The sequence below is a fragment of the Apodemus sylvaticus genome, chromosome 1 (genome assembly GCF_947179515.1).
Source record: "Apodemus sylvaticus chromosome 1, mApoSyl1.1, whole genome shotgun sequence".
NCBI lineage: Eukaryota > Metazoa > Chordata > Mammalia > Rodentia > Muridae > Apodemus > Apodemus sylvaticus.
In genome coordinates, this window is record NC_067472.1 from 204217671 (window position 1) to 204231208 (window position 13538).

The following is a 13538-nucleotide window of genomic DNA, read 5'->3' on the forward strand; positions in this document are numbered from 1 at the left end:
ATACACAGAATTCATAGTACAACTCAGTTGGTAAATTACTGGGTTAACAGACACAAAGTTTTGATATTTGTCCTCAGCACTGCATAAAACTTGCTGGTGCTGAATCTTTGCAATCTCAGTATTCAGATCCAGTGAAAAGTAGAGCAGAAATCCTGTATCATCTTATATAACTTATTATGTCACCCTGTGCTACAGGGTTTCCTGCCCAAAAAAGCAAATGAACATATGGCAAGTCAAATATTAATGTTTATAAACAAATTATCCTGCCCATGAAGGCAAGTGAATTTGCTTCTTTTGAAGGATAAAAACCTCCATGACAGTTGTCTAGACAGGTAAACTGCAGTGATAGGAAAGGAAATAAAATGTGCACCTGCTGAAACTCTGCAGACTACCATTTTGTTCTTTTTTTCTTTTTTTGGAACTATCTTTTATGGGGGATGGTTCATCAATCTTCCTTGGCGACTGCCTTCCTCATGGCTGCCAGGACATTGCCAGCTCCTCCCGCTTTCTCGAGGCCCAGATGTGCGCGCCCACCCTCTTCTTGATGAACTAGAGTGCGCAGGTGTCTGTGGACACTGAGCGACTCCAGGGCGCGCTGCTCTTGGGGAGCGAAGCCCTGCACCTCCTGGATCGCATCCCTCACGAACTTGGTGCGCTTGGTGAGGCGTCCCAAGGCCGGCTGTGTCTTGGTTCCCTGATGTTCTTCTTCACCTTGTGGCTTTGTTGAGGCCATGGCCATGGGGTAGCGCAGGACCATGGCTGCTGCTCGCCTACCACAGCCAGGACAGGAAGCCCAGTTTGTTATTTCAAGCTTATTCTCTAACCTACTTTCCTGGAAGTTGCTAGTTCCTTCTACTCGATTATCCAGGCTCCATCGTTTACCTTTATCATATATTGTGCACTTCATGGTTTGTGGAGGACTAGGTTTATTTCATTATTTTCTATAAATAATATAGCATAGACAACAATAGAAAAAATAAACAGGTTTTCTATTTATTAGTCTATTGCAAATAGACATTATACTTCTTTGTCTCTAATCTTGATACACATGTGTGTTTAATCCAGAGAACATTTTTATGAAGTGCAACAACATATTGCCTAAATAGGCTAATTGCTAAAACAACATCACAGTCACTGGTGGTCACCATATCACTTCTAAATCAATTTTGTTTCTAGGGCAATGAAGGGAAAACAATATTAAATTGTATTTCATTTAGGTTCATCTTAAACTTTGCACTAGATAAATATGACTGTCATTTAATTGGCTATACTTTACATTAATTTATATGTGTGGACATTATAGTTTGCAATTAATATTATGAAATTGAAATCATAAACTTTTTTGTTTTTGTATGCAAACCAATAAAGTTTCATATGATTCAAAGGAAAAAAGTTACATTATATGTATTCATTTAAATAAGTAAAAAGTCTGTTATATAAAACAAAAGTAGTGAACATTTACATTTTTATTACTAAAACTACTAAAAATCTCAAGAAACATTTTAAAAAATCTATTCATGTGTCTTTGTGCTGAACTAAAATAATTTTTATAGATTTATTTCCCCTCTTGATTTAAGCATCTTTGATAAAATTATTTGAAATCAGTAAACTCATTTTTCCAGTTTTCACTTTTTGAATTCATAATTTCTAATAGTGTCTTGAGGGTATTATAAGAGAATCACATTAATTGGAAAGTGTTTAACAGTTCTTTACTTTGATAGAGTAGAGTAAGGAAGGAGTTTATGTTATTGTGGAAACCACTAAGCTAAGACATTCTCTCTCCTGGATGTTACCCTCACTATATACCTCCTATGAAGAATATTATGGACTTACAGTGAAAGAAAATATTTTGTCATCTCAGTAACAGAGCCTTGTAAATCTTGGTCTACTTTGATGAGACACTTACAACTTGAAAAGGAACTATGGAATTGATGTTTAAGCTTATAAACATTGAGGAATAAATGGACCTATAAACTAGATTTCAAACCTGCTGTATAGTGTATTGGGGGGCATCAGTAACCTTAAGATTTTATATAAAAAGCAAACATACAGTTTTATTATATGCAGAACATGTTTCACCAGGCTTGATTTAATAATATTTTGTTCCTCTTTTTATTGATATTTTCTTTATTTACATTTCTACTGTTTTCCCCTTTCCATGTCTCCTCTATAAAAATTGGGTACAGAGCTAAACAAAATATTCTCAACTGAAGAATACTGAATTGCGGAGAAGCACCTAGAGAGATGTTCAACATCCTTAATCATCAGCGAAATGAAAATCTAAACAACCCTGGGATTCAACCTCACACCAGTCTGAATGGGTAAGATCTAAAACTCAGGTGACAGCAGATTCTGGTAAGGATGTTGAGAAAGAGGAACACTCCTCCATTGTTGGTGGGATTGCAATCTGGTAAAACCACTCTAGAATTCAGTTTGGCAGTTCCTCAGAAAATTGAACATAGCACTACCTGAGGACCCAGATATACTACTCCTGGGCATATACCTAGAAGATGCTCCAACATGTAATAAGGACACATGCTCCACTAGGTTCATAGCAGCCGAATACACAATAGCCAGAAGCAACAAAGAACCCAGATGTCCCTCAACAGAGGAATGGAAACAGAAAACATTGTACAATTACACAATGGAGTACTACTCAGCTATTAAAAGCAATAGATTCATGAAATTGTTAGCAAATGGATGGAACTAGAAAATGTCTTCCTGAGAGAGGTAACGCAATCACAAGAGAACACACATGGTATGTACTCCCTGATCAGTGGATATTAGCCCAGAATCTTGGAATACCTAAGATACAATTCACAGACAGTGTGAAGCTCAAGAGGAAGGAACACCAAAGTGTGGATAGTTTGATCCTCTTAGAAGGAGGATCAAAATGCCCATGGGGGGAGATTCAGAGACAAATTGTGGAGCAGAGACTAAGGGAAAAGCCATTCAGAGTCTGCCATACCTGGAGCCCATCCCACATACAGTTACTAAACCCAGACACTATTGTGGATGCCAACAAATGCTTGCTGACAGGAGTCTGATACAGCTGTCCCCTGAGAGGCTCTGCTAGTGCCTGACAAATACAGAAGTGGATGCTAACCGCCAACCAATGGACTGAGCACAGGGACCCTAATGGAGGATCTAGAGAAAGAACCCAAGAAGCTATAGGTGTTTGCAGCCTCAGAGGAGGAACAATATGAACCACCCAGTAACCCCAGAACTCTCAGAGACCAAACCACCATCAATCGAATACACATGGCGGGACCCATGGCTCCAGTACCATATGTAGCAGAGGACGGCCTTGTTGGACACCAGTGAAAGGAGAGGCTCTTGGTCCTGTGAAGTCTGGATGCTCCAGTGTAGGGGAATGGCAGGACAGGGAAGCGGGTGTTGAGGGGTTGGGGAGCAAGAGGAGAGAAGATAGGATAGGGAGTTTTGGAGGGGAAAACTAGGAAAGAGGATAACATTGTGATGTAAATAAAATAACTGAAAACAATTAAGGAAAAAAGGTAAAAAAAATCAATTGTATGAAAGAGACAAGAAGAGTTGTCAATACATAAACTGAACAATTCAGGAGGCTGTGTAAAAGAGAACTATGTAGAAAGTGAACCCAGAAGACTCAGTTACACACTCCCTCCCCATGAGAAATCCAGCAGAAAGCAGGGGACAAGGACCTGGGATCATTGAATAGGTATATAATCATGGGTATATAGGAGAAATCATGTCATTTGCCACAAAGTGAGTGGAAAATAACTTAATGTGATTTTGTGCAATCATATAAAATTTTCTGATGAGTCATATAAAAATAAAAGGACAACTTTCTGAGTGTGCAGTTCCTCTGAACTAAAGAGTGTAAAAGAGCCTGAGATTCCACTAACTTCATAATTCTTCCCTTTTATTTTTCAGTGCTGCACATTTCTAGTTACTATGTTTTTCCCCAAATTACTTTAACTTTCAGGGTATTTTGAGCTTCAATTGGAATTTTACATTTTCACCCCTAGATCTGTGAAAAATATCAGTAGACTGCTGATGATCAGTGGAGATATAGACTGGAGATGCATATGGTGGTTATTGAAGAAACTAGCAATAAAGATGAAATCTGTTCCAGGTATACAACTTCTCAGTATAGATGATACTGAAAGGACTTTAAGTCAGCAATACACAAATATACTTACACATATGTGTTTATTGATGTCATGTTTCAAGGAGTCATGTAGAAGTTTGAGCATAGCTGACCATCATATGAAGAAAACTGAAATAAAATATGCACATGTTAAATAATCTTATTAGAATATCTCAGTTAACCTTGAGTGATATCTTGGCCTCACCTGAGAAGAGTGTAGCAACTATGGATCACCAAGATGAAATGGTCTTTAGCCACGTCTGTGAGGGGTTGTAAATTGATAGGGGAGGACCCATGCAACTGTGGACATTGCCCACCATTCCCTGGAAGGAGGTCCTGGGCAACTAAGCATGAGCTTGGGAGTCAGCCAGCAAAAACAGTGCTCATTGCTGCAGAAGATTCTGTTCATCATGGCTGGGAGTAGAGTATGCTGGAGCACAGCATTTTAGCCTTGCAGAAAGGCAACAAAGAAGAAGGGGTGCACTCCTCTGGTGGCCATCTCCTTTGCTACTGTGTATTCAACCTCAGCTTCCAGGTCAAAGGACACACACTTCCCACATTCAGAGTGGAACACCTGCCATTTGATAATCCCACCTGGAAAATATCTAACACAACCAGAAATATGCTTCTATGATTTCCTAGATGATTTCAGTCAACTTGAAAGTGTATAAACCATCAAAACATTTAACAGTCTATTTATTATTATATACATTTCTTCCACTTTGTTTGTAAAGAGAGTACTCAGAGAATTTAATCATCCCAGGAAGAAATTCCCATTAGCTGCAATTCCTGGCCCAAAGGCAAAGTAATTCCACAATAATACTTGAACATATATGTTAATTGCTGCAATGCTTCAATGAGACAAGAAATAGAATGAGTTGAGCTGACAATTATCTGAAGAACATGAAATGTTCCAATATACATAAAATAAAATGTGCCAATCTACTAACAGAATTTATTTAAAATATTTCAGTTACACTTTAATTATTGCTTGGTACACCTTAGAGTATCAAAAGTGCAAAATTAGAATTTCTGGTACTCATACTTCAATATTCATTTTTTAAAAAATATTTTAAATGAAAATTATCAATTATAAATATTAGTGAGATACAATATCATGAGTAAATAAATTTACACACTATTTCCTAAATAATATCAATTTCCTAGCTTCTTGTTTATCTTGTGACAGGTGGGAACCTAGTGATACCTAGGCACTCAGACCAAGGGAGTCTAGGGAAGAAAGGATCTTTCTCTACTGGAACAACAAATATGGTAAGTCTCAATGCAGTTTCAAATGAAGGTAATTTACATGGAATTATGAGAGACAAATTTAAAATGTAAATGTTATTTTTGTGTTTATACTAATGATCCTCAAATGTTTTCACCCAAGTGGTCATATATCACTTTTTCTTTTTATTGCCACTGGTATTAGATAACACAGGTCAATGCCCTTATCAGTTAGTCTTTAGCCTGCATTGCACTCTGTGCTCAAACACTGACCCAAGAAAGTCATGTACAATGCTGAGGTCCAAGGTGCTCAGATTACTCAAAGGTTTTATTGCCTACTGAGGAATTTCAGGATTAGGTTCTGAACTTTTTTGTTTGTTTTTTGTTTATTTTTTATTAGATATTTCCTTTATTTATATTTCAAATGGTATTCCCTTTCCTTGTTTCCCCTCCAAAAACACCCTATCCCATTTCCCCTCCCCGTTTACCAACAATCACCCACACACTTTCCTGACCTGGCATTCCCCTACACTGGGGCATTGAGCCTTCATAGCAGCAATGGCCTCTCCTCTCCTTGATGTCTGAAATGGCCATCCTCTGCTACATAAGTAGCTGGAGCCATGGGTTCTCTTTGTTTGGTGTTTTAGTCTTTGGGAGCTCTGGGGATACTTGTTGGTACTTGTTCCTCTTGTGGAGCTGAAAATCTCTTCAGCTCCTTGGGTCCTTTCTCCAACTGCTCCTTTGAGGAACCTATGCTCGGTCTATTGCTTGGTTGTAAGCCATCGTGTGTTGATCCACCTTTCAAGAAGGATCAATGTACCCACACTTTGGTATTACTTCTTCTTGAGCTTCATGTGGTCTGTGAGTTGTATATTGGGTATTGGGAGCTTTTGGGCTAATATCCACTTATCAGCAAGTGATTACTGTGTGTTTTCTTTTGTGATTGCTTTACCTCACTCAGGGTGATATTTTCTAGTTCCAACCATTTGCCTAAGAATTTCATGAATTTTTGTATGCACTCACTAATAAGTGGATATTAACCTAGAAAACTGGAATACCCAAAACATAATCCACACATCAAAAGAGGTACAAGAAGAAAGGAGGAGTGGCCCCTGGTTCTGGAAAGACTCAGTGAAACAGTATTCATCAAAACCAGAACGGGGAAGTGGGAAGGGGTGGGCGGGAGGACAGGGGAAGAGAAGGGGGCTTACGGGACTTTTGGGGAGTGGGGGGGGCTAGAAAAGGGAAATCATTTGATATGTAAATAAATTATATCGAATAAAAAATTAAAAAAAAAGAATTTCATGAATTCATTGTTTTTAATAGCTGAGCAGTACTCCATTAAATGTACCACATTTTCCGTATCCATTCCTCTGAACTTCTTAGAGAGCAGAAACTGAGTTTTCCTTCCTCATGGTCATGAAAATGCATTACCCTCCTATGTGTAAAAAATCCACTCATAGCTATGCGAAGTTTTTTGTTTCTCATTTCAATAAATAGGCTATTTGTAAGACAGCTCCTAAAGTTGAACATTCCCTAAAAACTCTTGTGCATTACATTTTTAATGGGGAGAGACATCCCAATCCCAAGCCTACCACTTGATTACCATTATAAGGAAATCCCATGGTGGGATTATTTACCAAATTCATAAAACTCAATCACCACATGTGAGGTTCTATTCACTCTAATTTCTTTAGCAAAAGAGATCTGTGAATCCAATACAAACATGCAGCAATACAGATGCACAGACCTGTGTGTGTGTGTGTGTGTGTTTGTGTTTGTGTGTGTGTCTGTTTATGTGCATGCATGTGCACGTGTGCTAGAGATCTGGAATTGCAGCAGGCCCGACCAATGATTTTGATCTTTCCTGTCTTTCTTTTTCTGTCTTAGAACATCCTCAGACACCATGATGTCACTCTACCTCCACAAGAGAGATTCCAAATCTTAAGTGCGCTAGAGCAGAGCAATGAAATCAACAACGATTCTTTGTTGGCTTCTTCCATGAGCCTGAGGAAAAACGTCTTCTAAATGGCAGCCGAACTGGAAAAATGTGGACAAGGAGAAGCCGCCTTTGTGCTCTCTCACAAATTCCTCACATGAGAACCTGCGGTTTCTACTCCTTTCCTGGAACTCTTCCCTTGTTCAACCTGCTGTTCTATTAAGGGTTCTCTACTTGGCTGACAGCTATGGAACTTGAGGCTGCCATCTCTTTATCAGATTTCTGGCAGCTCACACACAGGCTTTTTCTTGCAATTCAAAGACATGAGGAGCAAAGGTGGTGGTATCATGAATAAGGAATATTATTGGTAGTAGACTTAGTTCTTGAACCTGTGCACACATGATCCAGATCATAGTGGAAGAAAAAGGGGACCAGAAAACAGGGTGTATCTGACCTGGTAGGTGTTTTGATTTCCAAATCTCCTCTCAAGAAGTCACTGGCTTGTCTCTGATGGGTAGCCAAGCTCAGTGAATTCCATGGGAGAGAAGTAAGGCTTCCTAGAGCTCCACAGTTACCAGAGGATTGTGGACTACTTGGGGTCAGTGTGGTTAAGCATAGTTAGGCTTTTTTCAAAATGGTCATCATATTGGGTAGTCAGAATAAAAAGTAGAAAGCAGAGCTGTCACCAGGAAATAACTATTACAGCCTCAATGACAAGTGTGCTTTACCTATAGTAAGGGGATGGTAGAAAAGTCTCACCAACCATAAGAGGCCCTGAATGGTGAAACAGAATATAAGGAGATAGATACACGTGACTCTGAGGAGCTCAGACACTGGGGAGGGGTTTTATGGATATGATTTCATTGACCTTCTGAAGCCTGTGTGATGAGCAGATATAACACTTCCTGTCTACAAAGATAAAGCTCAGGTTTACAGATGAGCTCAGGTTCCACAGTTTGCATTATCCTTGTTTTATACCTCCTAGAACAAAGTTTCTTTTGGGTTTCCACTGGTGCTTTCCAGCAAAATAAAGGCATTCTCTTGAGATCATAGTAAATCTCCCATTATTTCTTTTCTTTTCCAAAAAATAAATCACTCTTACTAAGGAGTCATATAAATTCCCAGACATCAGGTTTCCGAGTCTGAGTTTATCCTCTTCTTAAGCAGAGTTTCTGGCAGGGTTGTGAATCTGTTTTGAATCTTGGACAGACCTGAGGGTTGAAGCAGTTCATCAGCATCTTTCGGTGTAGCATCTGACTAGGTGCCAACAGCACAGCACTTCCAGGAACTAATCACCCTCGGTATCTAGTGTTATTACCTAATGACATCTGATGAGGTTGTGCACTCCTGGTAAGCAATATACAAACCTTCTATGTGGACAAAGATTCATATTGTGATTGGGAATGGAAGATTGTGAACACTGTATTTTCTAGTTTCAAATTTATGAGGACAACCAGTTTCCTCAAATTTCTGTGGATCCATCTGGTTCCTCTTGAGTGCTGAGGTGAGAGTGGCACTAGACCACTTTAGCAATGCCCATTGACAGTTGAATGTTTGCTGAATGTGCCATTTTAATGGAAGACTGTGGATATTCTCTTTCCAGGCCAAGGTATGGAAATGGATGTGGGATGTCAGCGTGTGCCTTTTTAAATATGAGAAACATGTGAAACCAAGTATACAGAGGCCAGATTTCCTTAGGTCCTCATTTAGACATATAATTTTCTTTGCACAGCTTTCTCTCTGCTCTATTCTGTTAAGACTCTGTCGAAAAAAATCCCCTCAGAAAAAAAGTACTAAGAGATTTTAGAGAATTTTAGAAGATCAAATATCTTCAAGGTACGTTTTCATTCTCAATGTGGGGGACCAAAAATCTACAGAGTAGTACAAGGCTACTCACAGAAAAGCCACAGATGAAGATACTAGATTGAATGAAGGAAATATTCCTTCAGGATTTCAGTACAGAGGACAGGGTGGCAGGGAATGGGGTTCAAGTCATGCCTGAGATACTGATGCCCCTGCCAACTTATTTTCTTTGTCTTTTTGCTGACATTAGAACTGTTCTAATTATCCATTTTGGTTTGGTATTGCAGAGGACAAAACAAGTTTTTAAGAGAGATGAGGAGCTGAAAAAGGAATTACAAAAGGAACACTTGGAAGAATATCTAAGCTACTTGGCAAAGAAAGTCAGTATGAGAAGCATAGAGACAGCAGAAGTCTGTGTCACCTACTCAGTCTGTTTCCAGGACTCTCTTGTGCTGTCTCAGTGGAGTGTGTTATTTAATAAAAGTGCTCCACATGCAATGTGCATATGAAGCAAACACACAAATACACACACACACACACACACACAATGGAGTGGCATACTGAGAAGACTTAGACCTAGCTTACTGAAAACAGGAAATGAGTAAAGTAGAATAATGGATTTTCAACACACCAGGGATACAGGCCCTACACTGAGATGTCAGACTTTAACAGAACTACATTTGGTTAATATCTGGGCTGACAAGAATTTGCTTCCAAGGTTTGAAGCAGTGGCCTAAATGATTTTCCCTTCCTACAGAAGAAGAATAAAGAGGAACTTGCGTGCTCGCTTCGGCAGCACATATACTAAAATTGGAACGATACAGAGAAGATTAGCATGGCCCCTGCGCAAGGATGATATGCAAATTCGTGAAGCGTTCCATATTTTTAGGATAATAGGAGGACAACACCAATACAAGGAGGGAAACTTCACCCTGAAAAAAGCAAGATAGTAACCTTTCATCAAACCCAAAAGAAGTTAAGCAATCAAATTTAAAAAATAACGTCAAAAATGATAGGAAGTAACAATCACTATTCCTTAATATCTCTTAACATCAATGGACTCAATGCCCCAATAAAAAGACACAGACTAACTGACTGGATACGTAAACAGGACCCTACATTTTGCTGTTTACAGGAAACACACCTCAGGGTCAAAGACAAACACTACCTTAGAGTAAAAGGCTGGAAGACAATTTTACAAGCAAATGGTCTCAGGAAACAAGCTGGAGTAGCCATTTTAATATCAGATAAAATTGACTTTCAACCCAAAGTCATCAAAAGAGACTCTGAGGGACACTTCTTGCTGGTCAAAGGAAAAATGCAACAAGAAGAACTCTCAATCCTGAACATCTATGCTCCAAATGCAAGGGCACCCTCTTTCATAAAAGAAACTTTATTAAAACTCAAAGCACACATTGCACCTAACACAATAATTGTGGGTGACTTCAACACTGCACTTTCCTCAATGGACCGATCAGGAAAACAGAAACTAAACAAGGACACAATGAAACTAATTGAAGCTTTGGACCAATTAGATTTAACTGATATATATAGAACATTCTATCCTAAAACAAAAGAATATACCTTTTTTTCAGCACCTCATGGTACCTTCTCCAAAATCGACCATATAATTGGTCACAAGACAGACCTCAACAAATATAAGAAGATAGAACTAATCCCATGCCTCCTATCTGATCACTATGGAATAAAAGTGGTCTTCAATAGCAACAGAAACAACAGAAAACCCACATACACGTGGAAATTGAACAATACTCTACTCAATGATACCTTGGTCAAGGAAGAAATAAAGAAAGAAATTAAAGACTTTTTAGAACACAATGAAAATGAAAACACAACATACCCAAATCTATGGGACACAATGAAAGCAGTGCTAAGAGGAAAACACATAGCCCTGAGTGCCTCCAAAAAGAAAATGGAGAGAGCATACATTACCAACTTAATGACACACCTGAAAGCCCTAGAACAAAAAGAAGCTATTTCACCCAGGAGGAGTAGAAGGCAGGAAATCATCAAACTCAGGGCCGAAATCAATCAAGTAGAAACAAAGAGAACCATACAAAAAATCAACAAAACCAGGAGCTGGTTCTTTGAGAAAATCAACAAGATAGATAAACCCTTAGCCAGACTGACCAAAGGGCACAGAGAAAGTATCCAAATTAACAAACTTAGAAATGAAAAGGGAGACATAACAACGGAAACTGAGGAAATCCAAAAAATCATCAGATCCTACTACAAGAGCCTGTACTCAACACAACTGGAGAATCTGGAGGAAATGGACAATTTCCTTGACAGATACCAAATACCAAAATTAAATCAGGACCAACTAGACCATCTGAACAGTCCCATAAAGCCTAAAGAAATAGAAGGAGTCATAGAAAGTCTTCCAACCAAAAAAAGCACAGGACCAGATGGTTTCAGTGCAGAATTCTACCAGACCTTCAAAGAAGAGTTAACACCAATACTCTTCAAACTATTCCACAAAATAGAAACAGAAGGAACACTACCCAATTCCTTCTACGAAGCCACAATTACGCTGATACCAAAGCCACACAAAGATCCAACAAAGAAAGAGAACTTCAGACCAATTTCCCTTATGAACATCGATGCAAAAATACTCAATAAAATTCTTGCCAACCGAATCCAAGAACACATCAAAACGATCATCCACCATGATCAAGTAGGCTTTATCCCGGGAATGCAGGGTTGGTTCAATATACGGAAATCCATCAATACAATCCACTACATAAACAAACTCAAAGAACAAAATCACATGGTCATTTCATTGGATGCTGAAAAAGCATTTGACAAAATTCAGCATCCTTTCATGCTTAAAGTCTTGGAGAGAACAGGAATTCAAGGCCCATACCTAAACATAGTAAAAGCAATATACAGCAAACCAGTAGCCAGCATCAAACTAAATGGAGAGAAACTTGAAGCAATCCCACTGAAATCAGGGACCAGACAAGGCTGCCCCCTTTCTCCTTATCTTTTCAATATTGTACTTGAGGTACTAGCTCGGGCAATTCGACAACATAAGGAGGTCAAAGGGATACAAATTGGAAAGGAGGAAGTCAAACTATCATTATTTGCAGACGACATGATAGTCTACCTAAGTGACCCAAAAAACTCCACTAGAGAGCTCCTACAGCTGATAAACAACTTCAGCAAAGTGGCAGGTTATAAAATCAACTCAAGCAAATCAGTGGCCTTCCTATACTCAAAGGATAAGCAGGCTGAGAAAGAAATTAGGGAAATGACCCCCTTCACAATAGCCACAAACAGTATAAAGTATCTTGGGGTGACTCTTACCAAACATGTGAAAGATCTGTATGACAAGAACTTCAAGACTCTGAAGAAGGAAATGGAAGAAGACCTCAAAAAATGGGAAAACCTCCCATGCTCATGGATCGGTAGAATCAATATAGTTAAAATGGCCATTTTGCCTAAAGCACTATACAGATTCAATGCAATACCCATCAAAATCCCAACTCAATTCTTCACAGAGTTAGAAAGAGCAATTATCAAATTCATCTGGAACAACAAAAAACCCAGGATAGCTAAAACTATTCTCAGCAACAAAAGAAAATCTGGGGGAATCAGTATCCCTGACCTCAAGCAATACTACAGAGCAATAGTGTTAAAAACTGCATGGTATTGGTACAGTGACAGGCAGGAGGATCAATGGAACAGGATTGAAGATCCAGAAATGAACCCACACACCTATGGCCACTTGATCCTCGACAAAGAGGCTGAAAACATCCAATGGAAAAAAGATAGCCTTTTCAACAAATGGTGCTGGTTCAACTGGAGGTCAGCATGCAGAAGAATGCAAATTGATCCATCCTTGTCTCCTTGTACTAAGCTCAAATCCAAATGGATCAAGGACCTCCACATAAAGCCAGACACTCTGAAGCTAATAGAAAAGAAACTGGGGAAGACCCTTGAGGACATCGGTACAGGGAGAAAGTTTCTGAACAGAACACCAATAGCGTATGCTCTAAGAGCAAGAATTGACAAATGGGACCTCATAAGGTTACAGAGTTTCTGTAAGGCAAAGGACACCATCAAGAGGACAGATCGGCAACCAACAAATTGGGAAAAGATCTTCACCAATCCTACATCAGATAGAGGGCTAATATCCAATATATATAAAGAACTCAAGAAGTTAGACTCCAGAAAACCGAACAACCCTATTAAAAAATGGGGTACAGAGTTAAACAAAGAATTCTCACCTGAAGAACTTCAGAAGGCAGAGAAGCATCTTAAAAAATGCTCAACTTCATTAGTCATTAGGGAAATGCAAATCAAAACAACCCTAAGATTTCATCTTACACCAGTCAGAATGGCTAAGATTAAAAATTCAGGAGACAGCAGGTGTTGGAGAGGGTGCAGAGAAAGAGGAACACTCCTCCACTGCTG

General features: G+C 39.0%; 1 non-coding gene and 1 pseudogene across 1 annotated transcript; one reads left to right on the forward strand and one right to left on the reverse strand.

Annotated features, from left to right (window-relative positions):
• Positions 1–445: 445 nt before the first annotated feature.
• On the reverse strand, positions 446–757 carry LOC127676255 (60S ribosomal protein L36-like; annotated as a pseudogene).
• Positions 758–9878: 9121 nt separating this feature from the next.
• Positions 9879–9985, forward strand: LOC127676439 (U6 spliceosomal RNA). Its single transcript, XR_007975917.1, has one exon. It is a non-coding gene; the product is annotated as a U6 spliceosomal RNA (small nuclear RNA).
• Positions 9986–13538: the final 3553 nt, after the last annotated feature.